The sequence below is a fragment of the Bubalus bubalis genome, chromosome 7 (assembly GCF_019923935.1).
Source record: "Bubalus bubalis isolate 160015118507 breed Murrah chromosome 7, NDDB_SH_1, whole genome shotgun sequence".
Taxonomy (NCBI): Eukaryota; Metazoa; Chordata; class Mammalia; order Artiodactyla; family Bovidae; genus Bubalus; species Bubalus bubalis.
In genome coordinates this window covers 19,359,719-19,383,827 of record NC_059163.1, presented here as the reverse complement: position 1 = coordinate 19,383,827, position 24,109 = coordinate 19,359,719, and positions in this window count along the sequence as shown.

Sequence of the window (24,109 nt, the reverse complement as noted above, 5' to 3'; positions counted from 1 at the left end):
AGAAACCTAAGTCAAAGGGAGACACTCCAGTTGACAACCTCAGTTAATTTCAGCCTTGCCGTCATCCCAGCACAGGGACAGACCTGTGAGTGAAGAAACCTCCAAACGATTCCAATGTGGGTGATTCAAATCACACCACTCATTTTGCTCTTTTCAGTTGAGGCCCCAGACACTGCAGAGCAGAAACAAGCCACGTCTGCCATGTGCTGTTCAAATTCCTGATCTTTAGATGCCAGGAACGTAGTAAAATGGTTCTTGATTTATATCACAAAGTTTGAGGTTATATAACAACAGAGGAATGAAATAGAGGGGCATTTGGCTTTTTATCTACTTTTGTATATATTTGAAACTGTCCGTAATAAAAAGTTTTCTAAAAGATGTGTGTGGGCATTAAAAAAAGAATGCTCAGAGGGACTTCTCTGGTGGTCCAGTGGCTAAGACTCTGAGCTCCTAACAGGGGACCCAGGGTTTGATCCCTGGCCAGGGAACTGGAATCCACATGCTATAACTAAGACTTGTAGCCAGATAAATAAATTTTTTAAAAAATAAAATGCTAGAAATACAACATCAGGTTGTCTAAAAGATATGATGCCATGAAGGATTTTACAATGGTTTTAGCTCCCTGGGGATAGAATACATCTTACAGTATGCTAACTTTTCAGATTCCTTGATCATGTGCATGCAGCCTATGAGAAAGTCAGAGAGTGTCTAGATGAGATTTCTTGTATAAATTTGGAGAGGAGAAAGTTTGGGGAGATAGTGGGCAGGGGAGACTCTAGTGTTCAGAGTAAAAGGGTCAAATTAGAGTAAATTGCAGCTTCTAGATAGATTTCTACATTTTATGTGCAGAGAAGCTGTCCAAACCCATATTTCTTCTTCATTAATATTTGGATTATGAAGTAAAATTCATATTTTATGGCAAGACAAGAAAAATTTAAACATGAAAAATGTTATCTACCCTTTAGTTTCCTCTCTTCCCACACTGTGTATTGTGTATCTGTGTTACTGCATTGAGCAAACCTCCCCTGTAGACGGAAATATCTGCTCAGCCATAAGGTGCAACATTCTTCCAGCATTAGTAAGACGACTCATTAAAAGATAGCATTCCTTCTTGATCTTATAAGGGGTCATGATGACACTTAGCTCTGGATTGTGTAAACTGTCAATACTACATCATCCAGAGAAAAATAGATATCATATGATATCCCTTATATGTGTAATCTTAAAAAAAAAGCTACAGATGTACTTATCTACAAAATTGAAATAGAGTTACAGATGTAAAAAATAAACTTATGGCTACCAAGGGGTAAGGGAAGGAAGGATAAATTAGAAGATTGGAATTGACATAAACACACTACTGTATATAAAATAGACAACTAATAAGGGCCTCCTGTATAGCTCAGGGAACTCAACTCAATACTCTGTAAGGTCCATATTACGAAGAATCTAAAAAAGAGTGGGTATGTGTATTTGTATAACAGATTCACTTTGCTGTACACTTGAAACTAACACAACACTGCAAATCAATCATACTCCAATAAAAATTAAATAACTGAGACATAAACACACAAAGAAAGTAAATACTTGACAATTTAAAAAATATGTCATCTAATGTACAGCCCTCTGTCTCAGAAAAATAATACAGCTCTGCCTTGCCTTTTTTTTACTTGGCTTCACCACAAGCTGGAGAAGGAAATGGTAACCCACTCCAGTACTCTTGCCTGGAAAATTCCATGGACAGAGGAGCCTGGTAGGCTATGGCCCATGGGGTTACAAAGAGTCGGACACAACTGAACGACTTCACTCACCACAAGCGGCATGTGGGATCCTAGCTCCCCAACCAGGGTCAAACCTGTGTCCCCTGCCTTGACTTCTAAAAGGAGGAACAGTTCTTGGAGCTTTTTGAACTTCTCAAATTTAGTTCAAATAAAATTTTCCATTTCTTTCTTTCTTGATTAGTTTTTCAGTGACAGGATTATGGATAATCTTTTCTTTTCCTTAACAGGTGATTAAATTCCCAGGAGTGTTGCACAACAGGCTGATCAACTAAATTAAGGAATTCTGAAACCTACCTTTCCTTTCCCTGTGCTTTGTAAGGGAGAATGTGTTATCTTTTTCCAAAAATGGAAATAGCCTATTTCATTTCTATTTCTAAAGTAAATTCATGTTCTTTAAAAAATCAAATAATTAAAAAATTAGTATGTTTAGAATCAACTCAAATGCCTACTGGTGAATAAACATGTAAACAGATGTGGTATATACATACAATGAAATATTGTCTTAAACAGGGAGGAAATCCTGTCACAAGCTATAACATAGATGAATCTAAGGGATATGGCTCAGATGGTAAAGAATCTGCCTGCAATGCAAGAGACCTGGGTTCAGTCCTTGGGTTGGGAAGATCCCCTGGAGAAGGAAATGCACTCCAATATTCTTGCCTGGAGAATTCGATGGACAGAGGAGGCTGGTGGGCTGTAGCCCACCAGCAGTTGGACACAACTGAGCAACTAACACTTTCGCATTAAGGAATATAATTCCATGTAAAATAGGGCAGCCACACACACACACAAATAAATACTGTGTGTTCTACTTATATGAGGTTCCTAGATTAGTGAGATTCATAGAGAGAGAAAGTAAAATGGTAGCTGCTAGTGGCTAGTAGTTTGCAGGATGGGGAGTGGTTGTTTAATGAGTGTAGAGTCTCAAATTTGCAAGATATAAAAGATCTGGAGATATGGTTCACAACAATATGAACATACTTAGCACTGCTGGATTGTACACTTGAAGAGGCTGAGATGGTGAGTTGTAAGTTAGGTATTTATGACCACAATAAAGTGTTTTATATTAGTACATAAAGAAATGAAGCACAAGCTGGAATCAAGATTACCGGGAGAAATATCAGTAACCTCAGATATGCAGATGACAGCAGCCCTATGGCAGAAAGTGAAGAGGAACTAAAGAGCCTCGTGATGAAAGTGAAAGAGGAGAGTGAAAAAGTTGGCTTAAAGCTCAACATTCAGAAAACGAAGATCATGGCATCTGGTCCCATCACTTCATGGGAAATAGATGGGGAAACAGTGGAAACAGTGTCAGACTTTATTTTTCAGGGCTCCAAAATCACTGCAGATGGTGACTGCAGCCATGAAATTAAAAGACGCTTACTCCTTGGAAGAAAAGTTATGACCAACCTAGATAGCATATTCAAAAGCAGAGACATTACTTTGCCAACAAAGGTCCATCTAGTCAAGGCTATGGTTTTTCCAGTGGTCATGTATGGATGTGAGAGTTGGACTGTGAAGAAAGCTGAGCGCCGAAGAATTGATGCTTTTGAACTGTGGTGTTGAAGAAGACTCTTGAGAGTCCCTTGGACTGCAAGGGGATCCAACCAGTCCATTCTGAAGGAGATCAGCCCTGGGATTTCTTTGGAAGGAATGATGCTGAAGCTGAAACTCCAGTACTTTGGCCACCTCATGCGAAGAGTTGACTCATTGGAAAAGACCCTGATGCTGGGAGGGATTGGGGGCAGGAGGAGAAGGGGACGACAGAGGATGAGATGGCTGGATGGCATCACTGACTCGATGGACGTGAGTCTCGGTGGACTCCAGGAGTTGGAGATGGACAGGGAGGCCTGGTGTGCTGCGATTCATGGGGTCGCAAAGAGTCAGACATGACTGAGTGACTGAACTGAACTGAACTGAAAGAAATGAAAGAAAATAGGTGTCTTCATAAGCTTACAGCCTAGAAATAATTAGCATTAATCAACATATATCCTTCTGTACATTTTTCCTATGGTGACACACATACCCAGTTATTTTAATTAAATATGGGATCACAGGACTTCCCTGATGGTCCAGCAGTTAAGACTTTGTCTTCCAATGCAAAGGATGTGGGTTTGACCCCTGGTCAAGGAGCTATGATCCCAGGTCTTGTGGACAAAAATGCAAAGCATAAAACAGAGGCAATACTATAACAAATGCATAAAGACTTTAAAAATGTTCCACATAAAAAATGCTTTAAGTAAATAAATATGGAATCACATCATATCCACTTTAACAATAAACAGGCTATCTTTTCATTCAACAGATAGGTTTCCATGTTCCATTTCCATGGTTGCAGAGCTTTCTGTCATACTAGATGTGTGACAGAATAAAACTTTGGCAGTGATTCTCAAAGTTTTTGACCTCAGGACCCCTTTACACAATTAAAATTTTTTGAGAAGTCAAAAAACATTTTTGTGCATTATATCTGTGATATTTAATGTACTAGGTATTAAAACTGAGGAATTTAAAATGTTTATTCATTTTAAAATGATTATTATAAAGACATTTAAAATTAATATAAGTAACACAATTGTGAAAATAACTATATTTTCTTGAGTAAGATGCCTAATATGAGACCCGACTCATTGGAAAAGATCCTGATGCTGGGAAAGATTGAGGGCAGGAGGAGAAGGGGGCAGCAAAGGATGAGATTGGTTGGATGGCATCACTGACTCAATGGACATGAGTTTGAGCAAACTCTGGGACACAGTGAAGCCTGGTGAGCTGCAGTTCATGGGGTCGCAGTCAGACATGACTTAGCATCTGAACAATAACAAAGCAAGATAATTAGTGAGAAGGGTGGCATTGTTTTACATTTCTGCAAATCCTTTTCATGTCTGGCTTAATAGAAGACGGCTGGATTCTCTATCAACTGCTAAAGTCAGTCTATTATGTTATTACATGTGTAGCTTCTGGAAAACTGTACTGTTATCTCCTAAGAGAATGAAGAGAGCAAATAACATTTTAGCATTATTATGAAAAGAGTTTTGACCTCATAGACCTCCTGCCAGGATACTGGGATCCTTTATGGTCTATGGGCTGCATTTCAAGAACAGTTATTTTATCGATATTATTCTGGGTCTTTTAAAGAATACTTTTAAAATTTCAGCTTTATTGAAGTATACTGACAACATGTTAAGATTTTTAATGTGTACATAATGGTGATTTGAAATATGTATGCATTGTGAAAAGATTCCCCAATCTTGTTAATTAATATATCCATCATCTCACATATTTAGTGTGTGTGTGTGTGACAGAGAGAAGACATTAAAGTTCTACTCACTAAGCGAATTTTAAATATACAATACAGTGTCATCAACTACATTCATCATGTTTTACATTAGGTCCTCAGACCTTATTCACCTTATGGTTGAAATTTTGTTTTACCAACTTATGCTTTTTTTTTTTCTTGTCTTCCCTTTATAACAAGTAGTCCACCAGACTCATTATCCCATGGGAAGGATGTAACAAGGCAAAAAAAGAAGAAAAAATTAAAAAAATAAAAAAAACCTTTCATTTCCAAAAGCCTAATCCTCTAAGGAGATTGTGTGAGGTGCATCAGAGGTAACATGTCACCAGAATGCAGTTGCCCAACCTCGTACACTTGGTGAAAAAAATCATTCCATTTTGTGTATTATATAAATATGATAAGAAAAATAAAATACAGACCATGTAGTTGCTAAATATTTGATTTGTACACAACTTCCAAATACTGTCTCTTCCATTTTCTTAACAAAAGACTTGAGCTTGATTCCATGAACAAAACTTTTTAATATCCCATGTTCTGCTTGAAATAGTTGACCATCATCTTGATTAAATTCTTTGTTCAAGCAAGAGTACTGGAGTGGGGTGCCACTGCCTTCTCCGATACAAGTATATAATAAACAGCAAAAAAATTTTAATAGTTATAATTCTATTATAAGAATCTTACAGCAATTCCTTTTTAATTTCATGACAAAAATAAAGTTGAAATCTGCTGTGATAAAGTGAATATATTTTTATATATAATTTAACTTTTTCATAGTAAGTATTTCAAAATGACTGATGAAGTTGTAATTGGCAGAAAGGTCTTGACAATGACCAAGAGGCAGGTGGGCCAATAGGTGTTCCAGCTGACACCAGAGTTGATGATTACCTGGAAGCTCAGTTCGGTCCATTACCTGCCTGCTCCTTACAAACAGTACCCCTTGGGACCATGCAAGTGCCCCTCCTCAAACTCAGATATAATCCCGCAGGATAGGAAAATTTTCCTTTCTTAAAACTCTTTATTCTGTATTGGGGTATAGCCAATTAACAATGTTGTGATAACGACAATATCAATATAGTGATAACAATAACAATAACAACAATAACAATATTGTGATAACAATATAGCCAAATGTCAATGTTGTGATAGTTTCAGGTGGAAATTTTTTACAATCTTTTTCTATTTTAAAATGTTTTTCTTTTCCGTTTTGCTTTATTATAAGATATTGAATGTAGTTCCCTGTGCTATACAACAGGACCTTGTTGTTTATTTATTTTATATAAGTAGCTTGTATCTGCTAACCCCAGACTTCCAATTCATCCCTCACCCCACCTCACTACCAACCCCTGGCAACCAGAAGCCCATTTGCTGTGTCTGTGAGTCTATTTCTGTTTCATAGATGTATTCATCTGTGTCATGTTTTAGATTCCATGTATAAGTAATGTTACAGGGTATTTAACATATAGGGTTTTTCCCTTTTTGACTTACTTTGCTTACTATGATAATCTCTAGTTGCATCAATGTTGTTGCATTATTTAATTCCTGAGTAATATTCATATATATATATACACACCATATCTTCTTTATCCATTCATATGTCAATGGACATTTAGGTTCTTCCATACCTTGGCTATTGTGAATAGTGCTGCTATGAACACAAGGGTTCATGCATCTTTTCAAATTAGAGTTTTGTCTGGATATATGTGCTGAAGTGGAATTGCTAGATCATATGGTGGCTCTATTTTTAGTTTCTTGAAGAATCTCCACACTGTTCTCCATAGAGGATGTACAAATCTACATTCCCACCAACAGTGTAAAAGGGTTCCCTTTTATTACACATGAAGAGGGAAAATTATTAATTGACTGAGATTGTGTCTACTCGTCCTATGGAATGGGCTCAAAGTAAAAATTGAGTTGTCATAGAAAAAGTACTTACAGTTTTATACTTAAGGCATACCTCAATTTGAGCTCTGAGAGTCATCTCTGCCACAGTGTTTGTTTACTGTGTTTCCAAAGGTTGTGTTATGATAAACAACACTTTGGGAAACTTCTTCCCACATACTTTTTTTTTCAGCTAACTTGTCATTATTTCCTTAGATTAATTTGCTGAAGCAGACTTGCTGGGTCTCAGGTTTGCAACACTTGTTATTTTCTGTCCTTTTTAAAAATTATTATTATTATTATACTTATCCTAGGAGCTGTGAAGTGATATTTTATTGTGATTTTGATTTGCATTTCTCTAACCAGAAATGCTGAACATACTTCATGTTCTTATTAGCCATTTGTACATTTTCTTTGAAGAAAAGGCCATTTAAATTCTTTGCCCATCATCTTACTTATTGATATTGCAATGTAAGCTATAGACAGTATACCCTTAAAGACTTCAGTTCAGTTCAGTCGCTCAGTCGTGTTTGACTCTTTGCGACTCCATGAACTGCAGCACGCCAGGCCTCCCTGTCCATCACCAACTCCCGCAGTCCACCCAAACCCATGTCCATTGAGTCAGTGAAGCCATCCAACCATCTCATTCTCTGTCGTCCCCTTCTCCTCCTTCCCTCAATCTTTCCCAGCATCAGGGGTTTTTCAAACGAGTCAGGTCTTCGCATCAGGTGGCCAAAGTACTGGAGTTTCAGCTTCAACATCAGTCCTTCCAAAGAACACCCAGGACTGATCTCCTTTAGGATGGACTGGTTGGATCTCCTTGCAGTCCAAGGGACTCTCAAGAGTCTTCTCCAACACCACAGTTCAAAAGCATCAATTCTTCGGCGCTCAGCTTTCTTCACAGTCCAACTCTCACATCCATACATGACCACTGGAAAAACCATAGCCTTGACTAGATGGACCTTTGTTGGCAAAGTAATGTCTCTGCTTTTCAATATGCTATCTAGGTTGGTCATAACTTTTCTTCCAAGGAGTAAGCGTCTTTTAATTTCATGGCTGCAGTCACCATCTCAGTGATTTTGAAGCCCAGAAAAATGAAGTCAGCCACTGTTTCCACTGTTTCCCCATGAAGTGCCACGAAGTGATGGGACCAGATGGGACCAGATGCCATGATCTTCGTTTTCTGAATGTTGAGATTTAACCAACTTTTTCATTCTCCCCTTTCACTTTCATCACGAGGCTCTTTAGTTCCTCTTCACTTTCTGCCATAAGGGTGGTGTCATCAGCATATCTGAGGTTATTGATATTTCTCCTGGCAATCTTGATTGCAACTTGTGCTTCCTCCAGCCCAGCGTTTCTCATGATGTACTCTGCATATAAGTTAAATAAGCAGGGTGACAATATACAGCCTTGAAGTACTCCTTTTCCTATTTGGAACTGGTCTGTTGTTCCATGTCCAGTTCTAACTGTTGCTTCCTGACCTGCATATAGGTTTCTCAAGAGGCAGGTTAGGTGGTCTGGTATTCCCATCTCTTTCAGAGTTTTCCACAGTTTATTTTGATCCACACAGTCAAAGGCTTTGGCATAATTGATAAAGCAGAAATAGATTTTTTTTTGGAACTCTGTTGCTTTTTCAATGATCCAGTGGATGTTGGCAATTTGATCTCTGGTTCCTCTGCCTTTTCTAAAACCAGCTTGAACATCTGAAAGTTCATGGTTCACGTATTGCTGAAGCCTGGCTTGGAGAATTTTAAACATTACTTTACTAGCATGTGAGATGAGTGCAATTGTGTGGTAGTTTCAACACTTCAACATGAAAATCATTATCTATATTTCAATATTTGTTTATGATTTCTTTGTTCTAGGAAAAATTTATGTACAGTGTGTTAAAAACAAGACAACAGGCCCCAGATGGAGTCACTTAGGCAAAGATTCATGTCACTAAACTGAGATAGAACAGTTTCAGCACTGAAATGGAATCTTCAACCAGTCAGTCAGGAATCACTTGCTCAGCACTAGTTAGGTAATTGCCCTGTTAGATCCCTGCCATCCTCTAAGGCAAGTGACCCTGCAATAACCAGTCTGCTATTTTGCCTGCTACAACTTCCTTGTTCCATTCCCTTCTACCTATAAAAGTCTTGCATTTTGTCTAGCTCCTCAGAACTCTTTTCTCACTGCTACATTGGATGTTGCCTGATTCATGAATCCCTGAATAAAGTCAATAAAATCTTTAAAATTTACTCAGTTGAATTTTGTTTTTAACAAGTGAAGTGCACAAATTCTACATGTAACATTGGATGATTTTTGACAATGTGTGAATCCAAATCTCTATCACTCTGGAAACTTTCTTTAAACCCCTCCCCAGTAAATCCCTTCCCCCATCCCTCAAAGCAATCACTGTTCTGACTTCATTCATCAAATATTACTTCAGCCTGCTCTAACTAAAAAACAAAAACAAAAACAAAAAACCCTAGAATCATGCATTATGTACAGTTGCATAATACTCCTTTCAGTCAGCATGATGTCTTCAAAATTAATTCAGGCTGTTGTATGTATCAGAATTCATTCATTTTTTTCTAGGCAGTTTCCATCCTATGTAGAGAAGGAAATGGCAACCCGCTCCAGTACTCTTGCCTGGAGAATCCCATAGACAGAGGAGCCTGGTGGGCTACAGTCCATGGGGTTGCAAAGAGTCGGACACGACTGAGTGACTTCACTTTTATCCTATGAATACACCACTTGTTGTTTATCCATTTTTCTATCAATGGGCATTGCCAATTTTGGACTAGTATGAATAAAGCTACTTAGAAGATTCTCTTTTCTTTTTTAAAAAAAGCTTATTATTTTATTTATTTTTATCTTTTGACCATGCTACAAGGAATGTGGAATCTTAGCTCCCTGACCAAGGATTGAACCTGCGCCCCCTGCATTGGAAAAGCAATCTTAACCACTAGATCACCAGGGAAGTCCCCAGAACATTCTTATCTTAGTCTTTCTGTGGACATATATTTTCATTTCTCCAGGGTAAATATCCAGGAGTAGAATTATTTGGGTCATAGGACCTGCCAAAAATGTTTCCAAGTGACGGTACCACGTCACCCTCCTATAAACCATGTTTGGGGTCTTGGTTTTTCCATACCTTTGCCAACATTTAGCGTTGTCAGTTTAAAAAATTGTACCCATTATATGCCCATATAGGGCATTAAAAACCTATCTCATTGTGGTTTCAATGTTCATTTTGCTGATGACTGATAATATATTTTATATGCTCAATTGCCATTTGAAAAGCTCCTTTTATGAAATGACTGTCTACAAGTTTGTTAATTGTATAGGGTTTTAACATACGTAAGGGTTGTATGTCCTTCAAGATAGTAAAAATTTAAAAAGAGCACAGAATTCTGACCCTTAAGTATCTTAAAAGCCAAGGAAATGCACTGGCATGAGGGATGCATCTAGGTGAGGTGTGAAAATTCTGTAGATTGATTTAAGAATGAGGGCCTGATAGAGTTCACACCCAGGGAAGTGGGCTAAGGGGCCAGGGTGGCCTGATGATTTTTGCAAGCTTTGGGCACTTTTGCTTTTGTGGGAAAAAATCTTATTGTATTTTTACTACTGCATTGGAATAAAGATGAATATAATCCAAACTTGATTTGGTATTATACATACATTGTTATCATATTAATATTTTCTTCTGATTTTAAAAGAAATTAAAATTAGAATATATTTGTGGGCACCAGTTCGATCCTGGGTCAAGGAGAGCCCCTGGAGTAGGAAATGGCGACCTGTTCCAGTATTCTTGTCTGGAAAAATTCAATGGCCAGAGGAGGCTGGTGGGCTACAGTTCATGAGATCGCAAAGAACTGGACATGACTGAGCATAGGCATGCACACACCAAGTCCTAGACACTGTGCTACTCGCTTAATGGGTGTCAGCCTTGCTGTTCACTACCCACTCCCTTAAATTATGGCACACAAACTATAGTAATTAGAGGTGGGAACTCAGCCTAGGCCGGGTTGTGAGAAAAGCTGGTCAGGCTGAAACTTCTGGCTGTTCTGCAATGTCTCAAGCACCTGAGAAGATACTTTCCTGGGTGTGGGGTGACATCACATTTTCCTTGGTGGATAAGTGCCTCTCCACCTTAGAAGGCAACTAGTATAAGAGTGTTTAGGAAAATCATATGAATATCTTTGGGTTAAAGAAACTGTACATATTTGATTTTTAAGTCTTTAAGAGAATTTGGCCTGTTTTCATAATATTTTAGCTTTGTAACTCCCAGTTAAATGTATAACTGAGCAACTGATTTGGCTCCTGATTTTAAGTTGAGGTGTTATAAGTTTAATTTATGAGGTTTTAACATAGGAAAGTTTTGTTTGTTTCAATGGTACTCGAAAGGTAAATCAAATATGTTAAAAGTATAAACATAGTTGGAAATACTCAAGGGAATCTACTCACTTAAAAAATTTATCCTTAAGGAGAGTGTTAAAATTGTCCAGATATATAGAAAGAATTATGTGTTTTAAAAACTGTGGGACTTCCCTGATGGTCCAGTAGTTAAGAATCTGCCTGCCAAATGCAGGGGACATGGGTTTGATCCCTGGTCAGGGAACTAAGATCCCACATTCATAGGGCAAATAAGTCCACCGTCCACAACAAGAGAAGCCAGCACAGTGAGAAGCTCGCACAGCACAGCTAGAGAGTAGCCCCCACTTGCCACAACTAGAGAAAGCCCACATGCAGCAATGGAGACCCAGCACGGTCAAAAATAAATAAATAAAAACTTTTTAAAAGACTGTGACTTCTTAAAAGCTTAAGAAATAATCAGGTTTTAAATAACTGAGATACTAATTTCAAAAAAAAATTTTCTGTGCATAGACACTACCTATGAGGACATTAAAATAAAATTAAAAAAAGACATTGACAGTATCTATTGCTGCAGTGGAGGAATCTTGCTTTAGATGAGGGTTGAAGAGAACAGGTTGTAAAGAAGGGGAAGCCTGGAAAGCAGTGATATAGGAGCCTGCTCCTCTTACGAAACTTCAGATATGACATTTTGGGGCTTCGGCTCCGAACTCAGATATGTATCTACAATGGTATATGTGCTAGATACTGACACCCCAATGTCAAAGCCTCATGTCAATCAATTTGCTATGGTCACCAAGGGCTTCCCCAGTGGCTCAGCTGGTAAGGAACCTGCCTGCCAATGCAGGAGATGTAAGAGACGTGGGTTCAATCCCTGGGTCAGGAAGATTCCCTGGAGAAAGAAATGGCAACCCACTCCAGTATTCTTGCCTGGAAAATTCCATGGACAGAGGAGCCTAGTGGGCTACATTCCGTGGGGTCACAAGGAGTCGGACGCAACAGAATGCAGGCACACATACCTTTCTATAAAACATTCTATTAATCTTTCCATCAGTACCTGACTTCTCAAATATGATTTCCACCTTGGCCCAGACACTCTGCTTTTGCATTATTTATCTGGCTATTTATTCCAATCAGATTCTTCTTTGTATTCCCTGGGTGCAAATTAGAGCTTTTAGAAGCAGTCTCAAATTTTTCAGTCACTAGGGTCCTTTTTACCCTGACTTCCCAGAATAATAATTCCTCCAGTGATGCTCTGGAGGCCTGAATAAATGGATGTCCCTTCCAAATGGCCTAATTTGCACCCCCAGGATGATTTAGCCACCCAGCAACACCCACGAATTCTGCTTTTATTTATCTCATTAGATACTTTTAATAGTTACTTTGATAACTATTCTCAGAGCCATACCATACTGCTTAGATAAGGGATATACTAAAGTGACAGAGCTAATGTGGTTTATTTTAAGTGGCCATACACAAACACACTTAAAATGCAAATGCACATTCACATGAAAAGAGCATCATTTTTTAAATGTGAAGCAGGATACTCCTATATGCAGGCAGTATAACAGTTATATCAATTTCACATTAAAGCGACAAAGTCCTTGTTCCCTATGAAAATGAAAGTGAAAGTCACTCAGTCGTGTCCGACTCTTTGCGACCCCATGGAATTCTCCAGGCCAGAATACTAGAGTGGGTAGCCTTTCCCTTCTCCAGGGGATCTTCCCAACCCAGAGGTTGAATCCAGGTCTCCCGCATTGCAGGCACATTCTCTACCAGCTGAGCCACAAGGGAAACCCAAGAATACTGGAGTGGGTAGCCTATCCCTTCTACAGAGGATCTTCCCAACCCAGGAATCAAACCAGGGTCTCCTGCATTGCAGGCAGATTCTTTACCAACTGAGCTATCGGGGAATTGTTACCTGAGACATTGTCAAATACACAGGATGGTGTGTTTACCTACTCTCTGTGCCTCCAAGAACTGTCCCTCCCACCTGTCCACAGAGCTGATTCTACAGGAAACTTGTATTACGTGATGGCCACTGTTTCCTACTACAGTTGACTGACCAAGGTTGGGAATGCAAACCAAACTTAGTCATTCCTTTCTAGGAAGTTGAGACTTAGAGATGTGGGGGAGTGTCTGCTGGTCTGTAAATGGGAGGCCCTGTGAAGAGGGTTGTGAAGCTACTACGGTGGAGCAGTCATCTTGCACCTCACGTCTCTGCAGCCCAAGGAGCTTGAGTGCAGAGAGAGAGAGAAATGAAAAGAGAGAGAGAGAGGCAGGAGTGCTGGGCGAAGCAAAGGAAGATATGCTCTAGGCAGCATGGGAGACACACAGAGCAGCTCTCTGGTCGCTTTCTGGCTCCTGGTTCCGTCCCCTGTGAGCCCAAGGGCACACATCCTGTCCTCTGAGTCTGTGCAGTGACCCTGCATTTTAGAATAAAAATCCCCCTATTCACCCTACCTTCCTCTGCTTGGTTTTCTCTAACTTGTAACCCAAAGAACTTTGACTAAGAAATAAAGACTACTTACTAAATAGTAGCCACAGAATCTGAATATCTTTTTAAAAATTAACTTATTTAGTTAATGCAATTTTAAATGAGAGAGGTATCACGGTTTCAGTAGTTTCATTAGGTTCTACTGTGTTAGGACTTCCATTCTCAGTTCAGAGCAAATAAAATGCACAGTAAATTCAATCTAAAATACCAACCTAAAACATGCATGGAAATAAGCACACCATCATTTTCCTTGATTTCCTCAGAAACTTAGTTCTCAGTGGAGAAGTGGGATTCTGTAATACGCCCTATTCAACAGCTCAGTTCAGATATATAACAAACACGTGATAATAGATATAGAATTAGATAATAGATATAGATATAGAATAGATAATAGATACAGATATAGAATAGATTGTGCCCGTACTGGGGCTACAAGATGAATACGATTGGTCTTTTGCCTCCAGAGGTATGTCCAACACACAGGGGATGTCAATAAAGGATAAGTTCCCTTCCCCCTTCTCTGCTGTCGGCTCTGTAGGGAGGCGGGGTGTGATCTCTAGAGTCAGTTGGCGGCTCTAGACAGGACATCCTCCTTGGAGTCCGATCGAGCAGAACAGTGCTGAGCAGGACCCTTGGGTTCCAGACTGGGCTTTGCAAGACAGCTCTGTGATGCCTTCTAAGCCAGTTTTCCTGTTCATTTTTAGAACTCTGAAAATGGGCAAAGGGACACTGAGAAAGGCACATTCAGGATTCAATTGTGGCAACAGATGCATACACAGAAAGGGCTATCGAAAATGGTAATTAAGCACTTACAAAATCACTGCAGGAGCTGGAAGAAAGGGCTCCAGGCTGGGCCTCTGCCATAAGTCTCAAAGGCATGTTGCAAAATTGGCCCACCATGGAATCAGAGGCTGAGTGAGCCTTGTTGACTTCAAAGAAATGCTTCCACAGCCCTGATCCACAACCAACTGCCTGGGACACCTAGGAAGTTAATGAGGGACCCCAAACCCCGGCTGTAGAAATCCCCAGGGCAGAGGAAGACAGCTATACAGCAGAAAGGTAGCCTGCCCGTCACTTCCACCTTCAAAATAACTACCATGACAAAGATGGTAATAAAGGTAATACTTACTGATACTGTTGCAAGAAGGGGGACCCCTTCCAGGGCCCAAAACTGGGCTCTTGTCTAACACTTGGAGATGAATTGTCCAAGGAGACACATGTGCTGACAAAGCAAGAGATTTTATTGGGAAAGGGCACCCGGGTGGAGAGCAGTAGGGTAAGGGAAACCAGGAAAACTGCTCTGCCACGTGGCTTGCAGTCTCGGGTTTTATGGTGATGGGATTAGTTTCTGGGTGATCTTTGGCCAATCATTCTAATTCAGAGTCTTTCCTGGTGGAGCACACATTGCTCAGCCAAGATGGATGCTAGCGAGAGGGATTCTGGGAAGTGGACGGACACGTGGTGTCTCCTTTAGACCTTTCCCGAACTCTTCCGGTTGGTGGTGGCTTATTAGTTCCGTATTCCTTATCAGGATCTCCTGTCATAAAACAACTCATGCAAATGGTTACTATGGTGCCTGGCCAGGGTGGGCGGTTTCAATCAGTGTGCTTCCCCTAACAATACTATGTGCCAGGCTAAGCAATTTATATAATTTAATTCACTAGTCCTCATTAGAACCCTATGAGGTAGATACTGTGATCTCTGTTTTACACACAAGGAGCCTAAGGTGAAGAATAGTAGCTGTAGAGGTGAACATGCATCTTATGGTGTCATCTCTTTCATATCTAGGACCGTAGCCACAAAGAAGTATAGGAAGCAAAGTGTGGCTCTGGGTTTTCCCACCTCCACAACTTTCTAGGTCCTCTAGAAGGGAATCAGGATGCGCTGTGTGACTGTCTGTGTGACTGTCCACCACATACATCCCCATGAGACAGCTACAGACCCAGGGCTGACAATGGCAAAGATGCTACAGCAACAGTTACTCAGCACAAACAGATTCAGCGTACCTAATCTGTTTGTCATTTGTTTCCCGTAAGTTTAGCTCACCACAAAACCCTATCAAAGCAACACAGACCAGAGAATGGCAAGGAGAGATAAGAAGCCTTCTTAAGTGAACAATGCAAAGAAATAGAGAAAAGCAATAGAAGAAGAAAGACTAAAGATGTCTTCAAGAAAATTGGAGATAGCAAGGGAATATTTCTTGCAAAGATGGTCACTAGAAAGGACAGAAATGGCAAGGACCTAACAGAAGCAGAAGAGGTAAGAAGAGGTGGCAAGAACGCACAGACAAACTATATAAAAAAGGTCATAATGACCTACATAACCACCATGATGTGGTCTTTCACTTAGAGCCAGACAACCTGGAGTATGAGGTCAAGTGGGCCTTAGGAAGTATCACGATGAACAAAGCTAGTGGAGTGATGGAATTCCAGCTAAGCTACTTCAAATCCTAATTCACAAAGATGATGTTGTGAAAGTGCTGCACTCAATATGCCAGCAAATTTGGAAAACTCAACACTGGTCACAGGACTGGAAAAAGTCAGTTTTCATTCCGATACCAAAGAAAGGCAACATCAAAGAATGTTCAAGCTACAACACAATTGTGCTCATTTCCCATGCTGGCAAGGTAATGCCCCAAATCCTTTAAGTTAGGCTTCAACAATATGTAAACCGACAACTTCCAAATGTACAAGCTAGATTTAGAAATGGCAGAGGAACCATAGATCAAATTGACAATATCCACTGGATCATCGAAAAAGCAAGGGAATTAAAAAAAAAATCTACTTCTGCTTCACTGACTATGCTAAGCCTTTGACTGTCTGGATCACAACAAACTGATGGATATTCTTCAAGAGATGGGCATACCAGACCACCTGACCTGTCCCCTGAGAAATCTGTAGGCTGGTCAAGAAGCAGCAGTTAGAATTGGATATGGAAGAACGGATGGGTTCCAAATTGGGAAAGAAGCACGTCAAGGCTGTATATTGTCACCCTGCTTATTTAACTTATATGCAGACTGCATCATGTGAAATGCCAGGCTAGATGAAACACAAGCTGGAATCAAGATTGCCAGGAGAAATATCAATAACATCAGATATGCAGATGATACCACTCTAATGGCAGAGAGTGGAGAGGAACTAAAGAGCCTCTTGATGAGGGTGAAAGAAGAGAGTGAAAAATTTGGCTTAAATCTCAATATTGAAAAAACTAAGATCACGGCATCTGGTCCCATCACTTCATGGCAAATAGATGGGGGAAAAGTGGAAACAGCGACGTGTTTCTTTTCTTGGGCAGATGGTGACTGCAGCCATGAAATTAAAAGATGCTTGCTCCTTGGGAGAAAAGCTATGACAAACCTAAACAGCAGAGACATCTGTATAGTCAAAGCTATGGTTTTTCCAGTAGTCATGTATGAATGTGAGAGTTGGACCATAATGAAGGCCAAAGAATTGATGCTTTTCAACTGTGATTGGGAAAGACTCTTGAGAGTCCCTTGGACTGCAAAGAGATTAGACAAGTCAATCCTAAAGTAAATCAACCCTGAATATGTCCCAATTCTTTGGCCATCTGATGCGAAGAGCCTACTCATTGAAAAAGACTCTGATACTGGGAAAGATTGAGGGCAGGAGGAGAAGGGAGTGACAGAAGATGAGATGGTTGGGTGGCATCACCGACTCAATGGACATGGGTTTGAGCAAACTCTGGGAGATAGTGAAGGACAGGGAAGGAAGCCTGACGTGCTGCAGTCCACGGGGTCACAGAGAGCTGGACATAATTTAGCTACTGAACAACAACAAGAAGTTTGTATCTGACACACATCTGTTTCAACAAGGCTTAAATTAGTTTGTTGCTAGTGTTTATTTCATTGATACCCAATTACAGCCTTAAGTTTGGTGTTTTGGAGTTACTCGTTTTTTATTAAATCAGTGGTTACATCAGTGATTACAAGCTCACTGGGTGTCAACAATTTCCCTTTGGTTTTTACAGCCAGGCTCAAAAGTCATCTCTTTCATGAAAATTTCCATTCTGCCTTTGAGTAATTTTATTAATTGTAGTATTTTCTGTAAAAGATCTATACATGTCTGTATTAGTTTACTAGGACTATGATAAAAAAAGTACACCAGACTGGGTTGCTTAAACAATTTATTGTCTCACTATTCTGGAGGCTGGAAGCCCGAGACCAAGATGTTTACAATAGTGGTTTCTATCGAAGCCTCTCTCCTTGGCTTGTGGCCAACCGTCTTCTCCCTGTACCTTCAGATGGCCTCCCTCTGAGTGTCTGTGTCTTAATCTCCCCTCCTTATAAGGACACCATTAACATTGGATTAAGATCCATCCTAATTTCATTTTACCTTAATGACCTCATTAAAGACTCCTTCCAAATGCAGTCATATCCTGAGATGTTGGGGGTTATGGCTTCAACATATGAGTTTAGGGGGAAACAATTCAGTTTGTAACAAATCCCTTGCCAACTAAATTATTTTGTTCCCAGCATTTTTCATACCACATAGATTTTTTTTTCTAAATCTAATTTTATTTTTACATATAACAGATAAAAATTTTATGTGGTCAAATATTCCCATATTTCAATTCTTCGATAAAAGCTTATTTCTTAACCAAGTGCTTGTTCTGTATTTTCCAAGTCTCCTGTAAATGTGTTATCATACTTTCATAATTTGAAAAGTTAAAAATTAAAAGAAAAATTTTAAAGCTTATTTTTGTTCTGTTTATTCATATAATTTTAAAGTATCTTGAAGTGGTTTTGATATTATTCAAGTGAGAACTTAAATAGCTTTTATTTCTCTAAAATTTAAACTAATTATCCCAACATCCTCTTCTAAATATGTCTTTCTTTACTCATTTGAGTAATAATAACAAAATAAATAGTAATAACAGATAAACAATAATAAAATAAAAAAGTAATAAAGAAAGTTGTATTTTTATGTAACTCTGCTGTTTTGTACCCAAGACCTATATAAGGTTCAGACCTTTACCAGAATGAATGACATCATATTTCTTTATATTTTCAGTTGACACATCCCTTTGTCTGGAGGCATCTTAGGATGGTAATTTGCAAATGGCATAACTTGCCTCCTTGCTCCGGTCTTCTCTGTGGTCCCCCAGGGTCCAGCCTCGATTTTGCATCACTTCTAGCTGTTGGGGTTGGGATCACTTGCTCCTGGCCTCTGAGACAGTCAGACGGATTTTTCTTTTCATCCTGTTGGGCAATGCATCCTTAAAACCTTCAGAGATCTGAGGGGGTATGGAGGTTTGAAATAGCCATTCTGTTGAGTGGAAGAGGAAGTTGATCAGAGAAATATAGTCTGATTTCTGGGCAGGGCTGAGCCCATTTGAGGTTGGTGATCATGAATTTAAGGCGGACACCGGCAGCTCCATCGTGTGAATCTCTTCAGTAGGGACTGGAGAGATTTGAATTCCTTTTGTGGGGATTGAAAACAAATGGCATGGAGAGGTTAAAATCAGAGAAGAGACAGAGACAGTGGACAAGAAAGAAAATACTTTATCCACTCTGGGGAGGGAGGAAACGAAAGGGAGTGTGTGTGTGTGTGTGTGTGTGTGTGTGTGTGTTGGGCAGTGGGGGCGTGCAGGAGTCCCTGCCTGCCTGTCCCAGTGCCCTCCCTCTGATAGTGGAAGTGGAGATGAGAGGACACCGCTCTCCCATCCCCTGGCAACCAGGAGCCCTCCACCGGACACTGGGAGTTTGAATCTGGAGCAAGCGGCTGTCCTTGGCACCTGCAGCGATGCTCTGTTGAGATGGCAGCAGTGTCTGGTGCCAGTGTCCCTCCCAACGGCCACGGCTCAAAAGATGCCTGCATATACTTTCTTTTTTATCCCCTGGAGCTTCCTTGGTTGCAGCTAATTTTCCAAGTCTGGTTCTTAGGCTTCAAGCCAATACAGTAAACACCCACCATCCTTTTGTTATAATAGACGGTGCCAATTTCTGTGACCTGCAGCCGAAAAACCTGACTGTTGCTTGTGGATGGGCTATGGAACTAAACACAGGTTTTCATCTCAGCCCTAGGGGCTTCCTTGGTGGCTCAGATAGTAAAGAATCTGCCTGTAATGCAGGAGATGGGGGTTCAATCCCTGGGTTGTGACGATCCCCTGGAGAAGGGAATGGCTACTCCTCCAGCATTCTTTCCTGGAGAATTCCACGGACAGAGGAGCCTGGTGGGTTACAGCCCATGAGGTTGCAAAGAGTTGGACACAACTGAGTGACTAACACTTTCGTTTTTCATCTCAGCCCTGGTACTAGCTTTGCAGCCTTGAGCAAAACACTTAAGTATTCTAAGCCCCAATTTCTTTCATTTTATAAAGGAAGAATATCTATCTTGCAGAGTTGTTGTTAGATCAAATGAAACAATAAGTGCAAAATATCCTCAAAAACACCTGCATTTTGTTGAGATGTTGATGAAAAACAGTTACCTTTTCACAAAGTGTTTGCATGTGTATAATGTCTCATGACCATCATACAAGGCAGGGTAGAAATCCCTATTTCACAGAGTTGTAAACTGAGGTTCAGAGAGGCAAGGTGACACCCTCAAACTCACACAAACCTGGGATTTGATCCAGGATTTCTGAATTACAGTCCAGCTTCTAAAAGCCATGGCTGCAGGCTTGCAGGTGAATAAGTTTCATTGGGTATTCATGGTAACATTTGGGGAAAGGTGATTTGGAGACAGGAGTGTGGAATTTAGGACGATCAAGATGTGTTGTCATCTTAAGATGATAGTGGAGAGTGAGGTCTGTCTGGTGTAGACCTGCTCAGAGGGGAAAGATGTACAAACAGAAGGTGTGGAGTAGTGCGCAGAGAATGGGTGTCTGTATAAAGCCTGAGAATAAATAAGATCTTTGGATTGATTGACAGAATCAGGCATTTCAAAGATGTCATACAGAAAGAAGACTGAGAACAGGCCATTGGACTGCAGGACTATAGAGACATGACCCCACTCCAGTTCTCTTGTCTGGAAAAGCCCATGGACATTGGAGCCTGGTAGGCTGCAGCCCATGGGGTCGCTAAGAGTCGGACACGACTGAACGACTTCACTTTGACTTTTCACTTTCATGCATTGGAGAAGGAAATGGCAACCCACTCCAGTGTTCTTGCCTGGAGAATCACAGGGACGGGGGAGCCTGGTGGGCTGCCGTCTATGGGGTTGCACAGAGTTGGACACGACTGAAGCGATGCAGCAGCATAGAGACATCAGTAGTATTCAAAGACTCCACACTCTTTCCCAATCTAGGCTTATCTAGACCATCAAATCAACAAACATTTTAAAACTGAAGTATAGATGATTTACAATGTTTCTGGTGTACAGCAAAATGATTCAGTTTTACATGTATATATATTAAATCTTTTACAAATTATTTAATTAATTTGTTTTTGGCTACACTGGATCTTCACTGCTGTGCACAGGCTTTCTCTAGTTGCAAAGAGTACAGGCTTCTCTCTTGTTGCAGCGAGTGGGCTTCTCACTATGTTTGCTTCTCTTATTTTGGATCATGAGCTCTAGAGCGCAGGCTCAGCAGCTGTGGCACAGGGACTTAGTTGTCCTGCGACATGTGGAATCTTCCTGGACCAGGGATCAAACCCATGTCCCCTGCACTGGCAGATTTTTAACCACTGGACCGCCAGGGATGTCCTATATATCCTTTTTACATGGATAAGCATCTTAAAGCATTTGTTTCATTTACAAAAGTAGTCAGAATAGTCATAAATAAATAGAATAAGAAGAGTGACATCTTTCATAGATTATACTGTACTATGGTTTTCACTAAATATCATTAATCTTCTAAATGGTAATGTTCCCAGAAATGGAAGTACATAATAATTTCTAAAATCACCACCATTTGCTGATCTTTAGTACATTTCTCTATTGATCCCAGGAAAAATGAATAGTTTTTCTGATATATGTAATGCACAGTTAAAAAATTTTAAAAAGCCAGCAATATAGGTGATGTAAATCTATTTCCTTATGTCTAGGAATAGAAAGTATATGATATCAGTGAGCAGTTTGGATTTTTTGTGTGTGTGCAAGTTTCAGGAGTATAAATGAATGCTGAGCCTGACAGGTTCACTCAGCTCTAAAATTATAAGACAGGGAGGAATAGGACGGGGAGACCATTTTCTCTCCCACAAATTCATCAAAAGAACATTTAAACGCTGAGTAAATTCCACAAAACAACTTGTAGATGCTGGCAAAGGACATCAGGCACCCAGAAAAGCAGCCCATTGTCTCCGAAAGAAGGTAGGAAAAAATATAAAAGACAAAAAGAGAGTCAAAAGAGGTAGGGACAGAGCTCCGTCCCAGGAAGGGAGTCTTAAAAGGAGAGGTTTCCAAACACCAGGAAACACTCTTATTGCTGAGTCTGTGGCGAGCCTTGGAGACACAGAGGGCAACATGACTGGGAGGAAAAATAAGTAAATAATTAAAACCCACAGATTTCATGCCCAATGGTAACTCCCCCAGCAGAGAAGCAGTGCAGACACCTGCACCCGCCACTAGCAAGTGGGGGCTGGGCAGGGAGGCGCGGGCTACATTGCTTAGAGTAAGGACTGGGCCTGAATGCCCCGAGGGCAATCTGAGGAAACTAACTTGGGCTAGCAAACTAGACTGTGGGATAGCTACTACGCGAAAAGCCCTAACCTAAGACACTGCCAGGCCCGCTCACAAAACAAAGGACTGAACAGAGCTGGCCGGCTACAGGCCATCCCCCTCCAGCGACAGGCAGCCAGAGCTGGAAGGGGGCAATCGCAGCCCCAGAGAGGCATTATCTACCAAACTGCAAGCAGGCTTCTTTGCTAACTAAGACTTCTTGGGGTTCTGGATGGTCAATATCCACCTGAGAAGGTGTGCCGGGTGTACACCCAGAAAACTGAGCAGCAGGGATGGGGGAGGCAATAAGTCGCAGTGACCGTGCTCGCCAAACACCTGATCACCTGAGCTGCTCGGGCCTGGGAAGGGCACAAAACGCAGGCCCAACCAAGTCTGCGCCTCTGAGGACTACCCAAGTGCCTGAACCTGAGTGGCTTAGACCTGGGAAGTGCATACAACCCAGGGCCAGCCTCAGACAGTTCCTGGCAGAGCAACCTAGAGCCTAAGCAGTGTAAACAGGGAAAGCACACACGCCATGAGCGGGGGCAGGCCCAGTGTGGCTGAGACACTGCGAGCACACGTCAGTGTTATTTGTCTGCAGTGTCCCTCCCTCCCCACAGCGCGACTCAACAGTGAGCCTAAAAAAGTGTCCACCACCACCCCCTTGTGTCAGGGCGGAAATTAGACACTGAAGAGACCAGCAAACAGAAGAAGCTAAAACAGAGGGAACCGCCTTGGAAGTGGCAGGTGCAATAGATTAAAACCCTGTAGTTAGTACTGACTACATAGGAAGGGGCCTATAGATCTTGAGAAATGTAAGCTGGACCAAGGAACTATCTGAAAATGAACTGACTCCACACTGCTCACAACAACACCAGAGAAAATCCTAGATATATTTTTACTATCATTCCTTATTTTTTTAATTAAAAAAATTTTAAGTCCTCTATCACTTCTTTAATTTTAATTTTTATAACTTATTACTTTGCAAAAAAAAATAGAGACCCTATTTTTTAAAGCAAACTTTATATATATATATATATATATATATATATATATTATAATTTTTGTGACTTTTTTTCTTTTCTTTAATATTGTATTTTTGAAAATCCAACCTCTACTCTAGATTTTTAATCTTTGCTTTTTGGTATTTGTTATCAATTTTGTACCTTTAAGAACCCAATCTTCAGTACCCATTTTTACTTGGGAGCAAGATTACTGGCTTGACTGCTCTCTCTCCCTTTGGACTCTCCTTTTTCTCCACCAGGTCGCCTCTATCTCCTCCCTCCCCCTTCTCTTCTCTACCCAACTCTGTGAATCTGTTTGTGTGTTCCGGACTGTGGAGAACACTTAGGGAGCTGATTACTGGCTGGATCTCTCTCCTTTTGATTCCCCTCCTTTATCCTCCTGGCCACATCTGTCTCTTTCCTCCCTCTTCTCTTCTCTTCTCTGTATAACTCCATGAACATCTCTGAGCAGTCCAGACTGTGGAGCACACATAAGGAAGTGACTACTGGCTAGCTTGCTCTCTCCTCTTTTGATTCCACCTCATCTCATTTGCATCACATCTATCTCTCTCCTCCCTCTTCTCTTCTCCATGTAACTCTGTGAACCTCTCTGGGTGTCCCTCACTTTGGAGAAACTTTTCATCTTTAACCTAGATGCTTTATTAACGGCACTGTATAGATGG